General features: G+C 37.4%; 1 pseudogene; it reads left to right on the top strand.

Annotated features, from left to right (window-relative positions):
- The first annotated feature begins 1,755 nt into the window (after nucleotides 1-1,755).
- On the top strand, nucleotides 1,756-21,018 carry LOC118837069 (annotated as a pseudogene).
- Nucleotides 21,019-24,593: the final 3,575 nt, after the last annotated feature.

Below are 24,593 nucleotides of genomic sequence, written 5' to 3'. Positions count from 1 at the left end.
GAAAATCCAAACTCTGATCCTGAGTCTACTGTTTCCAATAAAGATAATCTTGGGGAAGCTATTTCTCCCCTCAGGCCACTTTTTCCTCACCTATAAAACAAGGGGGTTGGATTAGATGGTCACTTATCTTCATACCATCTCTAAATCCTATGATTTCAAGCATATCAGGGCCAGTCTATTATAATGTACTTTCCCTCTTTCTCCTAATTTAAGCCAGTAATTTTTCCCAGGTTGAAAGGTGCTTCTTTATAACCCAACTTCCTGTTGATATTTGCAGTGACAGTGAGCCAGCTGTGCCTGAGGGTCTGGCAAGGATTCCCAGAATGGATAGAAATTGTTCTCAGAGTTCGGTCTGCATTTCCTCTGGGCATCTGTGCTCCTATGTCATTGTTTTCCAACACCTTACACAAATCGATGACATGGAGAGAGCCTTTTTTTTTTTTACCGACATTGGCATAGGAGTTCATTTGATGGGTTAATTGAGGAATTTCTTCCTTTCTCATGGGATCAGAAGATACTCAGGAAGCCTAAATGAAAACCTCTTTAAAAACATGTATGCCGTTGAATAGAGTCAGATATTTTATAGCCAAATCCATAGAAGTGAAGAAATAACATAATTATTAATATATTACATAGAAAATAATAAAGATGAAATTAAATATAATTTTTAAAAGAACATTACAATTTTGGGAGTAACCTACTGACATTCACATTTTAAAGAGTTATTTTGGTGAGTGAAAAACAGTTGTATAACATTGTCTCATTTTCAGGAGAAGAGTAATCTTACTTATTTTGCAGATGAGAAAACTAAGCCCCAGACAGGTTCAATGCCATGACCAAGTACTGCTTCCCCAAGTTCTGCATTATGGTACAGGTAGATTTCACTTATGGAATGGACCAGATTTGACTTACAGGAAAAAAAAAATCAAGGGTTTGGCTTCATTTGAGACCAGATGAACTTATCTGGGTTCATAGTAACCAGACGAGGTTTGAGTCAGGAAACACAATGTAGTGACGGGATAGTATGGGCTCAGTTATCTAGGAATGTAGATGGTTTGGGGAGTCTGAAAGCCCTGCTGACCTGGAAGGGCTAGAAAATTAAAGTTTTTATTGCTTTTGTGAAAGAGCTTTGCATATTGAGGTAGAGAGACTGGGGGATGCAGTACTGGCTAGCAAAAAAAAAAAGTAACTGAAGAAGGTGGATTTCTTCTTCAGTAGGCTTTCTGCTTCCTCTTTCTAGAGTCCTATCCTTCTTGATAAATCTCCTTAGATTCTTCTGCACAGTAATTGGCATATAGATATTGCTTAATAAATGCTTTCCACTCTTTTTTTCCCATTTATCTTAAGTATCTTTGCTGTCCCCAAAGAAAATCCATACATTTGCTGTCTCCTAAGAAAATCCACACATTTTCCCTCATTCAAAATTGGTTCTAAGCAAGGCAGAAATATTTTGATAAACTGATCCAAGCCATGGTATGATTTGATCAACCAATAAGATGTTATCAAATTCTGACTAAGTTCCTAGGACTTTGGGGAAAGAGAGATAGAATAAATATTTCTTGTTCTCGAGAAACTTGCAGGCTTATTTACGAGCAAATGATAACAATAAAAATAGTGAATAGTCATGACTGGTATTGATTGTAGAATCAATAGGAAAGAGCTGTAAGCTCATCTACTCAGTATGCACTTGCCTCCAGGTGCAGAACCACCTCCGCTCTCTCTTAAGGCTTTAAACTTGCTGTTTCAAAGTTCACCATGAATGATGATATTGCTACCCTCTTTATTGACAATGGCTTCAGAATGTGCAAAGCTGTCTTTTCAGGAGATGATGATCTTCCACTGTTGGGCACCCCAGACATCAGTGTGGTGGGGGTTATGGGTCAGAAAGACAACTATATGTGGGATAAGGCCCAGAACAAGAGAGGTATCCTGAACCTGAAGTGCCCCATTAAACATGGTATTGTCACCAACTGGTGGACATGGAGAAGATTTGGTTGGCATCATACTTTCTATAATGAGCTCCATGTGGCCCCTGAAGTTACTCACAGAAACTCCCTGAACCCCAAGGACAACAGAAAAACGATGACACAGATTATGACTGAGACTTTCAATATTCCCGCCATGTACTTTTTCATCCAGGCTGTGCTATCCCTGTATGGCACAGGTCAAACCACTGGTATTGTGAGGGACTCTGGTGATGGTATGACCTACATTTTGCCCATCTCTGAAGTTATAGCCTTCCCCCTATTATTCTCTATTTGGATTTGGCTGACTGTAATCTGACAGACTGCCTCATGAAGATTCTGAGGGAGGATATAATTTTACTACCACTCCTGAGACAGAGATTGTGTGTGACATCAAAGTGAACCTGTGTTATGTAGCCAGCCACAGACTTTGAGCAGGTGATGGCCATTTCTGCATCAATCTCTTCTCTGGAAAAGAGCTCCCTGATTGTCAATTATCACCATTGGCAACAATATGTTCTGGTACCCAGAAGCTCCCTTCCAACCATTTTTCTTCAGTATGGAATCCTGTGGAATCCATGAAACTACCTTAAACTCAATCATGAAGTATGATGTTGACATCTGTAAAGATCTATTTGGCAATATCATATTGTCTTGTAGTAATACCATGTACCAAAGCATTGTTGACAAGATGCAGAGGGGACATCCTTGGGGGCGGAGCCAAGATGGCCACATGAAAACATCATCTTACCGGAGCTCTCTCACAAGTTCTGTCAGATTCCTATAAAAAAGTGAATTTGAGCAGATTTGAGAGAGTTAGAAACCACGAGAAGTCTGAGTGGGGCAAATTTCCCTGCCAGGAGAATCTGAAAGGACAAAGGAATGAATCTGTGGGCTAGAAGAGCTCTCTGTGAGCGGAGCTACTCCAGACCGGACCAAAGCGGAAGCGGCTGTCCGGGAAACCCACATGGGAGACAGGCTGGGAGAAAGCTGGGCGCCCAAAACCAGTGGAGATCCCCAGGCTTCCCAACACAGGATGGCACTCTGTGGAAGTGATGAGAGGCAGCGCAAGGCCACCAACCATGAGATTCGAACTCCTGAGGCTTGCAGCCCAAAGGTATGAAATGCTTCTTCAACTTCCAGGAGACATAATGGCCAGGTAAATGACTCTAATCCCTCCCCTCCCCACCCAGAGAATTCCTCAGGGGAAAAAAAAACTGCTGGAATAGAGGAGACAGAAGTGGGGCTTTAGTGGCCGAGTAGTGGGAGTACCTGAGTCCCAGAGGGGCAGAGCCAGCAGGGGTCAACACCAAGATCCCAGACGTACTCTTGCTCCCCCAGGGGAAGTGCCAGACACCCAGCTCAAACAACAAAGAGCTGACACCATTGCTGAAGAGCAACAGTGCTGGAGAACAACCCCAGGGGAAGAGGAGATTTTGAGCAGCCAGACCCCCTCCCCCACACCTCAGGAAACTGAAGGCTATAATTCACAAAGCCAACAACAAGACTCACAATCCCCAGAATAAGAAAGCTGGAACAGAGAGCCCTGAGCCCCAAAAGCATATATTTATTGTAAAGCCAGGAAAAGGCTAACCAACATGAAGAACACAAAAAAACCAAGGACCATTGATTCTTTTTATGGAGACAGGCAGGATCAAAATACCAATTTGGAAGAGGATAACAATGACACTACATCCACATCTGATACCTCAAAAGGTAATGTGAACTGGTCTCCAGCCCAAAAAGCATTACTGGAAGATGTAAAGGAGGATTTTAAAAACCAAATTAGGGAGCTAAAAGAAAAAATGGAAAAAAAATCTACTAATGAAATCAAGTCCCTAAAGAATAAGACTGGCAAAATGGCTATGGAGATTCAGAATCTGAATAGAGAGAGTGACACCCTGAGAGGTAAAATCAACCAATTGGAAAAGGAGACTCAAAAGTAAAATGAAGACAGTAACTCATTAAAAATTAGAGTTGAGCAAGCGGAAGCTAATGACTCTGTAAGGCATCAAGAAGCAGTAAAACAAAATGTAAAGAATGAAAAAATAGAAAAAATGTGAAATATCTGATTGGGAAAACAACTAACCTGGAAAATAGATCCAGGAGAGACAATTTAAGAGTTATTGATCTACCGGAAATCCACAATGAATAAAAGAGCCTTGACAGTATCTTCGAAGAAATTATCAAAGACAACTGCCCGGAGGTCCTAGAACCAGAGGGCAAAATAGTCATTGAAAGAATTCACCGATTACCCCCTGAAAGAGATCCCAAACTGAAAACTCCAAGAAATATTATAGCCAAATATCAGAATTACAAAATGAAAGAGAAAATACTGCAAACAGCCAAAAAGAAACAATTCAAATATCGTGGAACTACAGTCAGGATCACGCAGGATCTTTCAGCTTCTACTTTAAAAGACAGGAGAAACTGGAATATGATATTCTGAAGGGCAAAGGAGCTGGGACTACAACCAAGGATCAACTACCCAGAAAAATTAAGCAAATTTTTTTTCAGGGAAGGAGATGGACATTCAATGAAATAAGGGAATTCCAGACTTTCCTGATGAAAAGGACAAAACTCAATGGAAAATTTGATTTCCAAATACAAAACTCAAGAGAGACACAAAAAGGTAAACAGAGGAGAAAACCCCCACAAACCTCATTAATCAATAAAGGCAAATTATTTGCATCTTTATACGGAATTATATCACCTTATGTTTGTTTTATATGTATACATATATATGTCAATCTTGAGAATAGTACAGCTATTCTGACAATTGAAAGGGAAACATATAGAATATGAATGTCTGTGTAAAATAACTGATATAAGGATAAAAAACATAATTAAGATATGTAAAGGGAGGGCTTTGAGAGAGGAGGTAAGGAAGTAGTAGAAAAGGGTAAATTACACCAAATGAAAAGGCACAAAAACACATTTTAGCAGAGGGAAAGAAGGAAGGGAGAAGAGCAGTATTTGAGCTTTACTTTCATCTGATCTGGTTCAAGAATGGAATAACATACCCTGATAAGTACAGAAATCTAACTTGTCCTACAGGAAGTAGGAGGGGAAAGGGGGAAAAAATGGAGGGGGGTGGTCAGAAGGGAGAGGAGAAGTAGCAAGTGGGAAATGGTAAGACAAGGGAGGGGAATAAAGAGGGAGGGTAAACTGAGGAAGGCAGCAGTCAAAAGCAAAACCTTGTTGAGGAGTGGAAGGGGAAAGGGAGAAATAAAAGCATAAACAGGGGGAAATAGGATGGAGAAAAAGAGACAGATAAAAATCATAACTGTGAATCTGAATGGGACGAACTCTCCCATAAAACGGAAGCAGATAGCAGAATGGATTAAAAACCATAATCCTACAATATGCTGTTTACAAGAAACACATTTGAAACAGGGGGATACAAACTGGGTAAAGGTAAAAGGCTGGAATAAAGTATATTGTACCTCAACTAAAGTAAAAAAAGCAGGTGTAGCAATCCTAATCTCAGACAAAGCAAAAGTAAAGACAGATTTAATTAAAAGAGATAAGGAAGGACATTACATCCTGCTAAAAGGCACCATAAACAATGAAGCAATATCATTGTTTAAGATTTATGCACCAAGTGGTATGGCGTGCAAATTCTTAGAGGAGAGGTTAAGGGAGTTGCAGAAAGAAACAGACAACAAAACTATAATATTGGGAGACCTCAACCTTACCCTTTCTGAACTTGATAAATCTAACCTCAAAATAAGTAAGAAAGAAGTTAAGGAAGTGAACAGAATTTTAGAAAGGGCAGATGTGATAGACCTCTGGAGAAAACTAAATGGGGATAAAAAAGAATATACTTTCCTCTCAGCGGTACATGGCATATACTCAAAAATTGACCATGGACCAGGGCATGAAAACCTCACAATCCAGTGCAGAAAGGCAGAAGTAATCAAAGCATACTTTTCAGATCATGACGCAATAAGAATTATTTGTAACAAAGAACCATGGAAAAATAAGATAAAAACTAATTGGAAACTAAATGATCTAATTCTAAAGAATGAGTGGGCCAAAGAACAAATCAGAGAAATAATTAATAACTTCATTCAAGGGAATGACAATAATGACACAACATACCAAAACTTATGGGATGCAGCAAAAGCAGTTCTTAGGGGAAGTTTTATATCTCTAAATGCTCACATGAATAAAATAGGGAAAAAGGAGGTCAATGATTTGGGCATACAACTGAAAAAGCTAGAAAAGGAACAAACTGAAAACCCCCAATTAAATAACAAATTAGAAATACTAAAAATCAAAGGAGAGATTAATAAAACTGAAATCAAGAAAACTATTGAATTAATAAATAAAACAAAGAGCTGGTTTTATGAAAAAACCAATAAAATTGATAAACCTTTGGTCAATTTGATTTAAAAAAAGAAAGAAAGAAATCAAATTACCAGTATCAAAAATGAAAAGGGTGTGTTCACCTCTAGTGAATACGAAATCAAAACAATAATTAGAAATTATTTTGCCCAATTATATGCCAATAAATTCGACAACCTTAGAGATATGCATGAATATCTACAAAAACATAAATTGCCCAGGTTAACAGAAAAGGAAGTAAAATGTCTAAATAACCCCATCTCAGAAAAAGAAATTGAGCAAGCCATCAATGAACACTCTAGGAAAAAAATCTCCAGGGCCAGATGGTTTTACATGTCAATTCTATCAAATATTTAAAGAACAACTAATTCCAATACTGTGTAGACTATTTGGGAAAATAGGTGAAGAAGGAGTCCTACCAAATTCGTTTTGTGACACAAGTATGGTACTAATACCCAAACCATGTAGAGTCAAAACAGAGAAAGAAAATTATAGACCAATTTCCCTAATGAATATTGATGCAAAAATTTTAAATAAAATATTAACAAAAAGATTGCAGCAACCTATCACCAGAATAATACACTTTGACCAGGTAGGATTTATTCCAGAATGCAAGGCTGGTTTGATATTAGGAAAACTATTAGCATAATTGATCATATGAACAACAAAACTAGCAGAAACCATATGATCATCTCAATAGATGCAGAAAAAGCCTTCGACAAAATACAACACCCATTCCTATTAAAAACACTGGAAAGCATAGGAATAAATGGAGCCTTCCTTAAAATTATAAATAGCATCTACCTAAAACCATAAACAAGCATTATTTGTAATGGGGATAAGCTAGATGCATTCCCAATAAGATCAATCCCAAGAAGAATCAATGGGAGATCAAAGAAGGAACAAATTATTAAGAACTAGTGCCAAGATGCAAAAGTAAAAGCAGGGAACTTGCTTGAGCTCTCCCCCAACACCCCTAAATACCTATAAAAATGATTCTAAACAAATTCTAGAGAAGCAAAACTCACAAAATGACAGAGTGAAACAAATTCTGTCCCAAGACAATCTGGAAGATCAAAAGGAAAGGTCTGTTGCATTGGCTGGCAGAGGGCCCAGTCCAGTGCAAAATGTGCCAGCACAGACTGGGCCCCAGCAAACCTAGAGCAGGCCTCAGGGGACTGAATCATTGGCAGCGATGGTAGGTTCCAGACTTCTCAACCCACAAATGCACAAAACAACTTAGAAGGTTGGTAGGAAAGGCCTGGTGGACCTGGGTGAGAGAGGAGCACAGTATGGGCCTAGCCTTGGGGCAGTGGGAGCTGCAGGGATAGCTGCTCCCAGAGCTCTAGGCCCATAGACAGTGGGTGTTCAAGTAGCTGATCAGAGGGGGATTGCAGGGATCTCTTTTCTGGCACTGAGGCAGTATTCTTTTGCTTTGTCTGTGCTTGGATCTGGGTCTCAGTACTGGGTGGCCATCCTGGGGAGAGGAGAAGCACTGGTGTGACAGAACTTGTGGAAAGGGAATACTCCTCACAGTTCCAAGGCAGAAAAGAGTGCTTGTGGTCCCTCACAGACAAGAGCACAGGCCAGGAAAGGAGTAAACACCTCTCCTTTGATCATGCCACCCTGGAAAAACTGAAAATTTACAGGTCCCTAGAAGCATCTCTGGAAACAGCGGCACAAAACATCTTGGGAGAATAACCCTCCACACTGGAAGTAGATTCCTACTTTAACAAGGAGTTATAAAGTCAAGTAATAAGTTGGGAAAATAAGAAAACAACAGGAAAAAAAGCTCAGACTATAAAATCTTATTTGGTGATAAGATCAAAACATAAACTCAGAAGAAGGCAGCAAAGCCCTACATCCAAAGCATCCAAGAAAAAATTTGAACTGGTATCAGGCCATGGAAGAGCTCAAAAAGAGTTTTGAAAATCAAATAAGAGAAGTAGAGGAAGAATTGGGAAGTGAAATGATAATGATGCAAGAAAACCATGAAAAAAACAAGTCAACAGTTTGCTAAAGGAGACCTAAAAATGGTGGAGAAAATGATACTTTAAAAAAGTGGACTGTGTGGGTGGAGTCAAGATGGCAGCATGAAAGCAAGGACTTCCTTGACCTCTCCCCCAAATCCCTCCAAACAACTGTAAAAACCAACTCTAAACAAATTCTAGATGTACAGAATCCATGAAATGACAGAGTGAAACAAGTCTCTAGCCCAAGACAGCCTGCATGTAGCTGGGAGGGGTCTATTGTACCATACTGGGAGCAGACCATGGCCCACCACAGGTCTGGCCAGGACAGACGAGGCTGGAACAACCCAGGCAGAGCAGGTATCAGGGCCCTGAATCACTGAGCTGTGGCAGTTTCCAGACTTCTCAATGCAATGTCAATTTAGCAGGTCAGTGGGAAAACTGTTGGACCTGGGTGAGAAAAGGACATGGTCCGGCCCTCCCCCCCAGGGCAGTGGAGGTGGCTGCAGCAGAGGTGGCAGTAGGCATAGCAGCAGTGGCTCCTTCCAGAGATCCAGGCCCACTTGGATCTGGATCGCAGTCCTAGTTGGCGGTCCTGGGGTGAGGAGGAGTGCTGATGTGGCAGACCTTGCAGTGGCTATGGAGAGGAAGTCCTCCTGGTAGTTACATACAGCCAGAAGAAGACAACAAAGTTGAAGATCCTATATCAAAAGCCTCCAAGAAAAATGTGAATTGGTCTCAGGTCATGGAAGAGCTCAAAAAAAGATTTAGAAAATCAAGTAAAACAAGTGAAGGAAAAATTGGGAAGAGAAATGGGAGTGATGCAAGAAAATCATGAAAAACAGGTCAATAGCTTGCTAAGGGAGACCCCAAAAAATACTGAAGGAAATAACACCTTAAAGATAGACTACCGCAAATGGCAAAAGAGGTCCAAAAAGCCAACGAGAATACTGCCTCAAAAAGCAGAATTAGCCAAATGGAAAGGTGGTCCAAAATATCACTGAAGAAAATAATGCCTTAAAAATTATAATGGAGCAAATGGAAGCTAATACTTTATGAGAAATGAAGAAATTATATAACAGAACAAAAATCAAAAAAGAGAAGACAGTATGAAAGATCTCATTAGAAAAACCACTGACCTGGACAATAGATCCAGGAGAGATAATTTAAAAATTATTGGACTACCTAAAATCCATGAACAAAAAAAGAGCCTAGACATTATCTTTCAAGAAATTATCAAGGAAAACTCCCCTGATATTATAGAACCAGAGGAGGAAATAGAAATGGAAAGAATCCCCCAATCATCTCCTGAAAAAGATCCCAAAAAGAAAACTCCAAATTCCAGAGTTCCCAGGTCAAGAAGAAAATATGGCAAGCAGCCAGAAAGAAACAATTCAAGTATTGTGTTAACACAATCAGGATAACATAAGATCTAGCAGCTTCTATACTTAAGGATCACAGGGATTAGAATATGATATTGCAGAAGTCAAAAGAGCTAGGATTAAAACCAAGAATCACCTACCCAGCAAAACTGGGGGCAAAATATGGATTTTCAATGAAATAGAAGACTTTCAAATATTCTTGATGAAAAGAACAGAGCTGATTAGAAAATTTGACTTTCAAATACAAGAATCAAGAGAAGTTTGAAAAGGTAAACAGGAAAGAAAAATCATGAGGGACTTACTAAAGTTGAACTGTTTTGTTTACATTCCTACACGGAAAGATGATATTTGTAACTCATGAGACTTTTCTCAGTATTAGGGTAGTTGAAGGGAAGATACATACATATAGACAGAGGGTAGAAGGGGAGTTGAATATGAAGGAATGATATCTGAAAATTAAAATCAAGGTGTGAGAGAAGAATATTGTGAGAAAGAGTGTTATAGTAACTAAGGTGGGGCTTTGTTTTACTGTTTTCTCTTTTGGAGCGCTTATTAATTAAGTGCCCTTGATGAGTCTGGCCTTTGGTTTTTTTTTTTGTTTGTTTGGTTTTTATTAAATAAGGAGTCTTTGATGACCTGCTTACCTCAAGGGAGAGACTAGTTTACATGGGTTTGTGTTGCATGTTTGTGACTCCAGAAGCTTTTAGGTCATGTGAGTTTGAGTCGCATGTTGTGATGCCTTTTGACTCTGAACAGGGTATATAAACTCAGAGATTGGTGTTTTGCCTTTGGGCCTCACTCATGGAAAGAGTGTTGAGACTCTGATCGAGCAGTTGTAACTGCACCCTGGCTTTGCTAACCCAGACTCATTGGTTCTTCTCTGGTAACTAAATTGTGATTTGGTCTGTTTATATTATCTATTTTGACAACGATCAGGGTCAAAGGAGAAAACTGAATAAAAGGGGACAGGATAGGATGGAGAGAAATATAGTTAGTCTTTCACAACATGACTATTATGGAAGTGTTTTGCATAACAATTCATGTATAACCTATATTGAATTTTTTGTGATCTCAAGGAGGGTGGGTGGGGAGGAAAGAAGGGAGAGAATTTGGAACACAAAGTTCTAAAAACGAATGTTAAAAAAATGATTTTATATGCAACTGGGAAATAAGATATACAGGCAATGGGGTATATAAATCTATCTGGCCCTATAAGAAAGGAAAGGGGAAGGGGATAAAGGGGGGAAATGGGGTGATAGAAAGGGTGGCAGACTGGGGAAAAGGGAAATCAGAATACATGCTATCTTGGGGTGGGGGGAGTTAGAGATGTGGAGAAAATTTGGAACTCAAAATCTTGTGGAAATGAATGCTGAAAACTAAAATAAATTTTTAAAAAAGAACCAAAAGAAATCAAATTTAAAAAGACAGACTAGGCCAAAGGGCAAAATAGTTCCTAAAGGCCAATGAGGAGAAGAATGCCTAAAAAAGCAGAATTGGCCAAATGGAAAAGGAGGTCCAAAAGACCACTGAAGAAATAATTCCTTAAAAATTAGATTGGAGCAAATGGAAGCTAATGGTTTTATGAGAAAGAAAGAAATTATAAAACGAAACCAAAGAATGAAAAAAGTAGAAGACAATATGAAGTATGTTATTGGAAAAACAACTGACCTAGAAAACAGTTATGGGAGAAATCTTTTAAAAATTATTGGATTACCTGAAATTCATGATCAGAAAAAAAGGCCTAGATATCATCTTTCAAGAAATTATAAAGGAAAACTGCCCTGATATTCTGGAACCAGAGGACAAAATAGAAATTGAAAGAATCCACCAATCACCTCATGAAAGAGATCACAAAAGGAAAATCTTAAAAATATTATACTCAAATTTCAGAGTTTCCAGATAAAGGGGAAAATATTGCAAGCAGCCAGAAAGAAACGATTCAAATATTGTGGAAACAGAATCAGGATAACCTAATATTTAGCAGCTTCTACAGTAAGGGATCAGAGGGCTTGGTATATGATATTCCAGAGGGCAAAGAAGCTAGGATTACTACCCAGCAAAACTGAGTATAAGCCTTCAGAGGAATATGGAGGGTCAATGAAATAGAGGACTCTCAAGAATTCTTGATGAAAAGACCAGATCTAATAGAAAATTTGACTTTCAAATACAAGACTCAAGAAAAGCATGAAAAGATAATCAGGAAAGAGAAATCATAAGGGCCTTATTAAAATTGAATTGTTTACATTCCTACATGGGAAGATGATATTTATAGTTCATAAGACCTTTCTCAGTATTAGTATAGTTGGCGGGAATATGTGTGCATGTATATGCATGTGTATGTTTGTGCGTGTGTGTGTGTGTGTGTCTGTGTCTGTGTGTGTACACAGAGGGCACGAGGTGAGTTGAATATGAAGGGATGGTATCTAAATAATAAAATTAAGGGATGAGAGAGGAATGTGCTAGGAGAAGGAGGAAGGGACAGGTAGAATGGGGTAAATTATCTCACATAGAAGGGGCAAGAAAAAGCTTTTACAGTGGAGGGGAAGAGGGGGGAGGTGATAGGGAATTAGTGAACCTCACTCTCATCAGATTTAGCTTAATGAGAAAATAACATACACATACAATTTGGCATAGAAATCTATCTTACCCTACAGAAAAGTAAGGAGGAAAGCAATAAGGGGGGGTTATAGAAGGGAGGGCAGATTAGGGGGAGGGGGTAATCAGAAGCAAATACCATTGAGGAGGTACAATGTCAAAGGAAAGACTAGAATAAATGGGGGCATAGGATGGAGGGAAATATAGTCTTTCACAACATGACCATTATGGATGTGTTTTGCATGACTGCATACGTATAACCTATATTGAATTGCTTGCCTTCTCAATGAGCATGGGTGGAGAAGGAGAAAGGGAGAGAATTTGGAATTCAAAGTTTTAAAAATGAATGTTAAAAATTGTTTTTACATGCAACTAGGAAATAAGATACACAGGCAATGGGGTATAAAAATCTATCTTGCCCTTCAGGAAAATAGAAGGGAAAGGGAATAAGAGAAGGGGGAGGGTGATAGAAGGGAGGACAGATTAGAGGAAGGAGTAATAAGAATGCATGCTGTATTGGGGTGGGGGAGGGGAATATGGGGACAAAATTTGGAACTCAAAATCTTGTGGAAGTGAATGCTGAAAACTAAAAATAAATTGATTAATTAATAAAAAATAAAAAAAAACAGCAAAGATAATAGTGTCACTGTAAAAGACTTCATGGGTGAAATACTGGTTGCTGCCATATGTAATTTAATGTTTATGCCTTCTCACGGATATTCAGATTTTAATGGAGAACAATGCCTAAATCTGAACTGTTGAATCTCTTATGGCAGAATTTTAGATATTATTGGCAGGTGTATGAGGGACATATATTTCACCAAGACAACTTGCCCTTTTCCCCTCAAATACATAATACCATTCAGGGGATCATATATTGGTCTCACAATTTAAGACCTTCTGGGAAAGGGTAGTCTATTGAATCTTAGACAATAAGTTGGTCCTCATCATGCTGAAATTGTATTCACTACTGGACCTGTTTGTTTAACATATGTTGGAAAGACTTTAGGAGCCCAGAGGGTTTATATTGCTACTTTGTGTACAGGGGTTAAGTTTCTTTTCTCTCTTCGCTTTTCTGTGTGTGTGTGTATGTGTGTGTAAGTTGGCACATGACAAATTTACCTACAACTATTGCTTCCACTTTCTCTGTTCTTACTGTTAAACCTTCTGCATTCTGGCTTCCAACCTCAGAATTCAACTGAACTTGTTTCCTGTGAAGTTACTGATGATTGCTTAACTGCCAAGTCTAATACCCTCATCTTGAACTGTATCCTTCTTGACCTCTCTGCAGCATTTAATACAGTTGACTAACTTCTCCTTTTGGATATACTTTCCTGTCTTTTTTTTCTTTTTCTCTTTCTTTTGGTGACTGTTCTTTATTGGCTCTCCTATTCAGCTGACCATTCTTTCTCAATCCCTTTTCTTGAATCTTTATCCTGTCATACTTACTGTAGGTATCCCTAAGGCTCTGGTCTGAAACCTGTTTTCTCCACATGCTCTCTTCCTTAATGATTTTCTCAGGTCCCATGGGATCAAGTGTCATCCCTATGTTGATGAATTCCAGATCTATTTATCTAATCCTAATCTCTCTACTGAGTTCCAAATCTGTACCACAAACTTCCTGTTGGTAATTTTGAACTGGATATTCTGTATACATCTCAAATTAATATATAACAAACAGAATTAACTTTTCTCAAAATAATGTTTCTTCTTAAGAATTTCTTTCCCTATTACTATTGAGTGCATTCATTCTAATTACCCAGCTTTACAAACTCAAAGTAATCCTCAACTCCTGCCATTCATTCACTCCATGTCTGATCAGTTGTCAAATCAAGCATTTTTTTTCTCTTGCAGTGTTTCTTGTGCAGTTCTCTTTTCCTAAACTCATACAACTACCACTCCAGTTTGGGTCCTCATTCCCTGCCCTCCAAGTTACTTCAAAAGCCTTCTAACTTGTCTCCCTGACTGGTCTTTTCCTAATCCCTTTCATTTTCTACACAAATAGCAAAATACTTTTCCTAAGGCCTAGATCTAATAACATCACAACACTACTCAATAGATTCCAATCCCTATTTCCTTCAAGAACAAATATACGATTGAGCCTCCCTACGTTCCTGTTATCTTATGCTCTCCATTTGTACTCAATGATCTTATTAGATATTCTTGATGTTTCTCACATGAGATATTCCATCCAACATCTTGTTGCCTTTGTACCAAATGACTGTTCCTCTCAGTATTCAGATCTTAGAATCTATTGCTCACTTTAAGAGTAAGGTCGAGTACCACCACCTACAGGAAGCCTTTTGTGGTTGCCTCATTATCACACCACCACCAACTGTTAGTGCCATATTCTCTATGGTCCCTTCCATCTACTGTTTCTATCTTGTATATACTGATGAATACATACTGTCCCTCACATTAGAATGAGGTCACCTTAACAGGGATTTTTTTTTTGCTTTTGCTTTATACACCCAACTGTTAGAACCAGGTCTGTGATACATTAAAATTTAATAAATGTCTGTTGAATGATTGAGGGTGTTTATTGGTACACACTGATGTTTTTACCATAAAGGATGTACCAATTTTCACTTTGTGTCTTAATGGGCTTGGAAGAGTGTAAAGAGGCTGAAGATATTTTGGGCTGAAGAGTAGCAGTCTGGCATTGTGTGAAGCAAGTTTCTAGTGCTAAAACTAATTAAAAGTATTTGAGATTATAAACAAGACTAAGGTAGCTTTCTCATTTGTCAATTGTTCCTACTGAGAAAACAATTGTAAGAAAAATTAACCTTGATGATAAGATATATGAGCTTGTGTTAGCTCCTGAAAGTAATAATGTAAAATTGTGAAAAGTAGGTAACAGCCTAAAGTTGAAAGTTACCTTCTGTGAATTACGGTAGTATGACAGAGGAAATTGCTTTGTTCTTCCTAAGGGTGTGGGGAGAGGAGGTTTGGCAGTAGTGGAGGAGGTAAGGAATAAAGGAGGTCAGTATGGTCTGGTTTAAGAATGCTTAAAGGTAATCAAGAAACGGAAATTGCAAGGGACTTACTAAAGTTGAACTGTTTTGTTTACATTCCTACATGGAAAGATGATGAGTATGATTCATGAGACCTCAGTATTAGGGTAGTTGAAGGGAATATGCATATATATATATGCATATATATATGTTTATGTATATATATAAGTGAATGTGTATGTATGCATGTATCTATGTGTATATGTATGTATGTGTATGTATGTGTATATATATATATGTAAAAGAGAGAGAGCAGACACAGGGTGAGTTGAGGATGAAGGGAGGATAGCTAAAAGAAATAAAATGAAATTAAGGGATGAGAGAGTAACTTACTGAGAGAGGGAGATAGGGAGAGATAGAATGGGGTGGATTATCTCCCATAAAGGTGGTAAGAGGAAGCAGTTCTAGGAGAGGAGGGGAGTGGGCAGGTGAGGGGGGAATGAGTGAACCTTGCTCTCATCAGATTTGGCCTGAGGGGGAATACCATACATACTCAGTTGGGTATCTTACCCCACAGGAAAGAAGAGGGAGGAAGATAAAAAAAAAATAAAAGGCAGGGGGATGATGGAGTGGAGGGCAGATGGGGGTGGAGGTAATCAAAACAAACACTTTGGAAAGGGGACAGGGTCAAGGAAGAAAATTCAATAAAGCGGGATGGGTTGGGAAGGAGCGAAATGTAGTTAGCCTTTCACAACATGAATATTGTGGAAGGGTTATACATAATAATACAGGTGTGGCCTAGGTTGAATTGCTCAACTTCTTAGGGAGGGTGGGTGGGAAGGAAGAGGGAAGGGAATTTGGAACTCAAAGTTTTAAAATCAGATGTTCAAAAACAAAAAAACTTTTTGTATGCAACTAAAAAATAAGATACACAGGCAATGGGGCGTAGAAATTTATCTTGCCCTACAAGAAAGGAAGGGAAAAGGGGATGAGAGGGGAGGGGGGTGATAGAGGGGAGGGCTGACTGGGGAACAGGGCAACCAGAATATACGCCATCTTGGAGTGGGGGGGGAGGGCAGAAATGGGGAGAAAATTTGTAATCCAAACTGTTGTGAAAATCAGTGCTGAAAACCAAATAAGTTAAATAAATAAATTGCATTAAAAAAAGAATGCTTAAAGCACAATCATTCATGAGGCATAAACCCAGATGGAATAGAAGCATCCCATGATGTTGGGTCAGGGCTGAGAATCATCCTGAACTCTAATCCTCCATGTTTTTGTGCCAACTAGCAGTATGGCCTGTCAGTCAACTCCTTGGCACTTCAGGTTACTCAACAATAAGATGATGACTTTACCTACTAGCTCACAGTGTTAATGTGGACTGCAATAAAAGAAGAGATGCAAAAGCACTTTATTGCTATAGAAATCATGATGAAAATACAAAGTAAAATTATTAGAATTTATTATTATCTCATTTTGATAAGTATGATAATATAAGGATGGGGAAGTATGTGGCTCATTTGGAATAGTGCACAGCTGGTACTCGTATCCCAAAATAATGATTTTCATATAAAATTCTATTAAAAATAACCTCATTTTTCAAGTTTTTCACCATCAATTTTTCCAAGATATTATCTCCATCCTTTGGGATGCGTAGGACCAGAATATCCTAAAGAAAGGATTCTTTACTTGAAATCTACAACCTTATGTTGCTGTTGTTGCTTATAATGTTTTGATATCTGCATTTCAACATAATTTCTGTCCTTTGCAATCTAATGTATTTTATTTCATGAGTTTAATTCTAAGAAACAATCCCTAGATTTCACTGGATTGTCAAAGGATTTTATCACACACACACACACACACACACACACACACACACACACACACACACACACGGTTAAAAATCCTTTGGCTTAATGCATTTCTCTTGAAATTTTGAATATCATGTCTATGATCTGACTTCTTATGGAGCAGATAAAAGGTACAGTGAATAGAGAGCCAATAGTCAGGCCAATAGTCAGGAAGACAGGAGGTCAAATCCTTCCTTAGACATTTACTAACTGTGTGACTGCGCAAGTCATTTCACCACACTCTGCCTTAGTTTCCTCAACTGTAAAATGTGTAAAATGTAAAAATTAGCTTTCATAAAGCTTGGTGTGAGACCTCACTAAACCATAGCATCCTAATAGTATTTGTAGATGAATCTGGCAAGAAAGATAGATGCAAGGTAGAACAAGTGTCTGAGATCAGATTTGAACTCGGGTCTTCTTGACTCAGACCTGGTGCTCTATCTACTGTACCACCCAGCTGCCCATCTGGCATATAGTATATACTATATAAATGATTATTCATTTTTCCCTGGGAAGATATACTTTGGAGGTTTGAAGCTCTCCAGATACTTGGTTTTAAATATTGGCCTGAAAAATGCAGATTTGGAGTTGATGAAATTTTAGGCCCTGGAAAAATTCTCTGATTTGATGGTATCAATAGATACCTATATTTATTTCTGTAGATTGTTTGTTATCAAGGCCCATGAAGAAGAGAAATACACAGAATAGTGTTGCTGCAATTTTATGCTACTCCCTCAGCAATAGAAGCAAGATAGAAGGAAGAAGAACAGAGGGTACTAAGAATTACAGTTTTTAGATCATCTATAAACATTAATTTAACTTCTGATGGAATACATCTAAGATTTTATCCACAGATCAAAGGTTTATATAATGATATACTACTGGAGGAACTGTGCCACATCCATAATCACATATATCACTACTTAGAAAGGCAAATAAAAGAGTTGACCAAGTTGGTTTCAATTATTTTAAGGCAAATAAAAAAAAACACTAACTCTAATTATCATTATTTCTTGTCAAAGTTTATAACCATAAGACACTATCCACAATTGAGAAACCAAAAGGTCTTAGAAACTTCCATAGGAATGACACACTTGATCTTGTCAAAGAAAGAAATGTAGAAGCCAAGTAGAATACCAATTTACACCAAAATATCATTTGGAAAATATGAAGGAGGATGGTTGAAAAGTTTTGAGCAGTATTACCTCATAAAATGTCAAAAACCACAGGAAAGGAAAATTAGCTTTCATAAAGCTTGGCATGAGACCTCACTAAACCATAGAATCCTAATAGTATTTGTAGATGAATCTGGCAAGAAAGATAGATGCAAGGTAGAACAAGTTTGCTATTGTTTCTATGATGATTCATGCTTATAACTTATGATAGCAGTGCCATTGAATTTTGTTCTAAGATCAAAGTAACTGATATGCATATTTGATTTAATTCATCAAGCATTTATTGAGCATCTCTTTTGTTACAAATACCAGGGATACAAAGACAAAATTGAAACAGTCCTTTCTCAAGGAATTTGTGTTACACTAGAATGTAAATTGAAATATCACTTAGTAAGATGGAAATCAGAACAGTTTGATATGAAAAAGTAAACAGAATCAATAAATTACAGGTAACACAACCCTGAAGATTCTCAGGCAGTAATTTTCCAGGTATCTAAAAGGAAGAGAAAATACTATAAAAAACAGAGAGAATAACTGGTGGTATTACTTTAAAGTCATTGAGAGGACATCTGTAACTATGTAAGCCTACTTTCTAATTATAAATTATTTATGAGAAGGGTCCATTAGAATACTATGTATCCTTGACTAAAATGTGAAAAATATAAAGGAAATATTTTATAATTGAGAGGGAAAAGTAAATGAATATTGTCCTTATTTATTGTTTACATAAAGTAAAAAAGACTTGTTAGATCAAAATTTACTTTGTATGTACTTTTGATATATGTACTATCTATTACATATCTCCCATGCATGTGTTAAAATTGCATTAGAATCCTTAGAGTCATTTCTACAGTGAGTCAATAATTTTTAATATCAAGTAATGTAGTTTAGATAGAAATGTCTACTCATCAGGGTGGTTCATGACCGTCAAAGCAGATATCCCCTGAAGACTCCACTTGAAGTCTTCATGTGTTCCTGTTTGTGAATGGCATAATGTATTTTTCATATTTCAAATATTATAATGATTGTTCAAGGAGATCCATGGCCATTCAAAGGAGATTGACCTAACAACATACATAGAACAAATAAATTAATGAAAAAATGCATAGTTCATAGATCACGGCATACAGTTTCTATGAACAGCTCTTTGTGTTAGTCCATGAGCTCATATTTCTTGGAAAGGAACTACAGAGGCAATGATCTGGACCCAGAACTGAACTATAGAAAAAGAGCCAGATAGATTCCAATTTGAAAATTATACGGTATTTTCAACAGTGTTAAAGAATTGCCACCTAGGTCTTCCTGACATCCACCCAATTCCATCTCTTATTTTGCTACATTGCCTCTCAGAAGCTCATAATGGGATTAAATGAGATGAGGGATATTTTACTAATGATTGTTTCAGACAAGAAATGGAATAAATGACATTTTCAAGGCAAAGTATGACTAGAAAAAGATATGGGCCCATTACGTAATGAGAATAAAGCATAATATATGAGGAAAAGGCAGACCTGACACAGCAATGGTACTGAAGGAATATTAAAAGATCTAGTGAAAGGTTTCCTAAGGAGAAAGTGGAAATTCTTTGGAAGACATATATAGAGTGTCATATTCACATATAGAGCAAGGGCATATATAAATCAGCGAGAGCAAGAAGTTGGTGTAGTATAGGAGAATACAAAAAGTTTCAGGAATCAATGCTGGTGGCTTTTTTGACTATTTAGCTATTAGGACTCAGGTAAAGAATGAACTAATGATTATAATGCTCTGACCAGAAAGGACTACTCCTGAATTTCTCCCTCCCCTAGCTTTATCCTTGGTACTGTTTTGTCACTATCTCTCAACATCTGAGAGCTAAGAGGAGGAAAATCTAGTGAATTTTAGTGCAATCTTTTCATAAGCAAAAGGAATTGTTTGCATGGCCCATGAAAGCCCTTTACATCTTTGGATTCTGTGATCTCCTTTACATTTTAGCCTCTCAATCTGACTGTTGGTATAACAGAATACAGTTCCTTTTGTCCATTATGACCATTTTCTAGAGGTGCTAAATTTTCTATAATGGTGATGATAATCATGGTATATGTAAAATAATTCACAATGGGAAAAAGAATCAAACATATTTAAATAAATTCCAACAAAATATTAACAAGAAGAAAGGCTACTTTTTGCTATTGTCCATCCTGCTCTGACTTAACATGCTTTATTATCTAAAGTATAATCTAAATATTGTGTCACACTTTAGAATCATCTTAGTACCAGGTAAATATTTCATACGGATCAATATCTCACATATGCGTGTATGTATACACATACATATATACACACATATATTTATATACACCTGTGTGCATGTGTAATTTCTTCATTGTTTACTTCACTCATGTCTAACTCTGCGACTCCATTTGGGGCTTTTTTGCCAAAGATACTGGAGTGGTTTGCCAATTCATTCTTCAGCTCATTTTACAGATGAGGAAACTGAGGGAAACAGGGTTAAAAGAGTTATCCATGGTCACACATGGCTAGGTCCCAGAAAAATTCTCTGATTTGATGGTATCAAATCCAACATACTAAATATATATATATATATATAATTATCATTATTAATACCTGGCTCTTTCTATACTCTTTCCACCTGTATCATGTAAATTCCTTTAGGGCAGAGACCAATGTTTTTGCTTTTCTTTCCATCCCCAGTACGTAGCACAGTTCCTGGCATATAGTAAGTAGGTGCTTAATAAGTGTTAATTGATTTTTTTTTTACTGTTTACAGCCTAAAGATTATATAATGAAGCTAACTATAATTATAATATTTTTGTACTTTTCAAAGAACTTTTATACAGATTATGTTCTTAGAATCTCATCTGAGCCTGTGAGCTAAGCAGGGTGTTATCTCTATTTTGTAAATGAACAAAATGAGGCAGAAGACAAATAGCTAGTGTGCCCAGTTTTATAAAGAGGATTAACAGCAATATCAAGACTAGTATAGATATCTAATTACTAGTCTACTTGTCTTTCATTTACAATATATTCATTCATTCCTGTTTATTCCATTCCACTTATAGGGGAAAATATATATATATATATGTATATATATATATATATATATACATACACACATACATATATGTGTGTGTGTATATATATACATACATACATACATACATATATATATATATATACATACATACATACATATATATATATATATTGTCACAGATTTTCTTGCCTGTTCTTGAATGTTTGTGGCATATTAACATTTGAAAACAAAATATTCCAAAGTGTTGGGAAGAGTGAAAAAGACAATTTGGCAGGAAGAAGGTTATTAAGGCAATAAATTCCAGATGTGCACCTTGACAGTAATATGTATTCCCAGAGAGCTTGGAGTATAGCTTGAAAGAAATTGTGTCCATTTGCATAAAACAATACAGCAGCTAAAATTACACAAATTGCTTCCATTCCTGCTTTCATGATTGGAGAAAGAAAAACTCTTCTTTCTGATCAATCCAACATACTCTTGTTATTAGAGAGGCATTTAGAAATCTCTTACTTTTCAGTCCAGATGGTATTCCTCAATGATGTAAAACAGGAGCTTTTTAAACTGTAACCTGAATAAATACCGGTAATTTTAACTGTGATTATGTATGTGTCTTTTCTTCCCCATCCAAGAAGGTAAAGATGATAACAACATAATAAGATTTATGTTATTCTTAATTCTCTAATTATAGGAGGGCTTATTCACAACAATATTGCATTTGTCTACAGATGATTATCTACATGCCTGAAAAATAAGCTATAATAATTTAACTAAATACGCATAATTTTTTATTACTTCTACTCTTTGGTCAAAATTAATATACACACATTAGAAAACTCACTTTATGGATTTTCTGTGGTAGTGAAAAGCCTGTGGTAATGAAAATTAGATGATCTGCCATGAACTTGGTCTATGACCTTGACCAAGTCTTTTAATCTCTGTGAGTTAATTCCTTCTTGGTGAGATAAGGATATAGTGGTGGTTTAGTTGTAATGTTAAAACTGAGTTTTAAGTCCTGACTCTAGTACTTACTGGCTTTAGAGAAAGATTTACATCACTTAGTTTTTTTCTGAGTCACAGGTCCTCCATCTCTAGTATGAGGTTGTTGGGGGCATAGGGTGAGGGCAGGATTTTGCATGCTTATAGTGTTATAAAGATGTAAATAATTTATTTCACTCCTTATTGAATCATTAGTTCTCTTCCTCTCAGTAGCTACTGCCAATAGACAGCTCTACCCAACTGGTCTCTTAAAAAGATGGTCACAGACAGAGCATGGAATAGACATGAATCAATCCTTATTGCTTTAAGGGATCAGGAGACATAATGAGATAACAAGATCATTTGATGAGATCACTTAGCCCTGGGTCAGTTCACCTAAGTTAGGGTCAGGATTAGCAGTATTTACAGATCCAAAGATATCCAAAGTACAAGCCATGAGCTAACAGTCAAAGTACAGGGTCAAATTGAAGCAGGAGGTGAAAATATTCACAATTCTGAGAACTGTTTTGTCTCCTATCAATAGTGCTTTGCCCAATGGGCAGACCCCTGCCTTAGAGAACTAAATGTGTGTGGTGTTAATGTGATTAAAGATCTTCCCCACCTACTCAATGGGCCTCAGGTGGAGATAGTTGAGGGAAGCTTGATTAGGAAAGGCTTGACTGTAGGCAGGCCTACACCCTTTACTTATTAGATGTGAGGCCTCAGGCCCACACTCTTTTCTTAAATCAGTCATGAGAGGTAGGAACCCCTGGGCAATAAAAAAAAAGTATATATACCCAGAATATAGCCTTTGAGGAGTGAGAATTTAGAAGAAAAGACAGAATTCAGCCCAAGGAGAAGGAGTAAGAACTCTGAGTCAGCAGAGCAACAGAGAGTGCAGAGCAGAGAGTGGAAAACAGGGAGCTGTGGAGACCAGAGAACTAAGGGGGGGAGAGAACATAAGCAAGCAGACAGTTGGGATTCCTGACTGTTTATGGGAAGGTGCCATCAAGGGGACAGTTACAGGATGACTTGGGTCTCTGCTGTGATATCGTGCTTTAAGTTCTTTGCTGTTATGATGAAGTGGACTTACTGGTTTGGGGATATAATGGCTATGGCGAATTGGATTCATTGGTTTTAGGATTTGATCCTTTGGTATTTGAATAAATGTTTTACTTCTTCTACATTCTATATGGAGAGTGTCTTCTATCCTGCTATACAGAACTATACAGGCATAATCACAAACCTCATAGATGTTGCATTTATTGCCTTAATGATACAATGTGGAATAAAAAACACTTTTTGTCTAAGGTCCCTTGTGCTAAAGATCAAGAAGCAGTAGAGAAAAGCTGAGACTAAAGAAGGCTCAGCACACACTAATAAGGCCTAGAGCACCATTAGGAGGAATAAATTTTGGTTACAAATAGCAACAAAAATGTGAACTTTTCTTCAGGGGCAGGGGGACAGGTCCACTTATATATTGGGTTGAATTATACTGCATGATATAGAAGAATTAGTAGACCATACATTTAAAATCTCAGAAGAGTTTATCCTAACCTTGAAAATTGCTACATACCTTTCTGCGAAGGGCATTTCTTAGAACAGATAAAAGGTCACTATTGTAGGGAATTTTATACACACACACACACACACACACACACACATATATATATCAATGAGAATGTCACCCTAGGGAGTAAGTGGACAGCACCCTAGGTGGTGACTATACTCAAGGGAGGGGATACAGTCAGACCAGTCTCTAAAGGATTTGTTATATGAAACATGAAACATAGAGGAATAGGGCAGACTTAATTCATATTCCCATTTCCTGAATCAAAAAGGTGATCAAAAGGACCAAGAAAAGAAGATACAGTGGAAAAATACCACACTCTGGATTTAGGAGACCGAGCTTTAAGACTTAACTATGGTACTTATTAACTTTATGACCATGGCCATGTCCCTGAGCTTTGCTCACTCACAGGGTTTTCATTTGTAAAATAGGACTGCTGTGAAAATAGAACAAAATAAAATGAAATATTCTGTAATATTAAGGCACTTAATTAATATTTCTCCCTCTCTCTAGTCACCAACAGTTCTGCTTTTTTTGCCATTCTGAGACAGCTACTATTCAATGGGTCTGGGTGGGAACATTACTTAAGGAACATGGGAAGTTACCTTTGTAGTACATGGACTAAGGGCACACTCTCCCAACCTCTATTAACACTAGTGAGCACTCAGAACTTGATTACTAATTCTCCTTTCAAAATTATAGTAGACCCTGAGGGATTTGGTAGTGGTGGTATTGGGGTTCTAATTGCTAAGTTCCCCTAATAAATTC

This window comes from Trichosurus vulpecula, chromosome 2 (genome assembly GCF_011100635.1).
Source record: "Trichosurus vulpecula isolate mTriVul1 chromosome 2, mTriVul1.pri, whole genome shotgun sequence".
Lineage (NCBI taxonomy): Eukaryota > Metazoa > Chordata > Mammalia > Diprotodontia > Phalangeridae > Trichosurus > Trichosurus vulpecula.
This window is presented reverse-complemented; position numbering and strand designations above follow the sequence as displayed.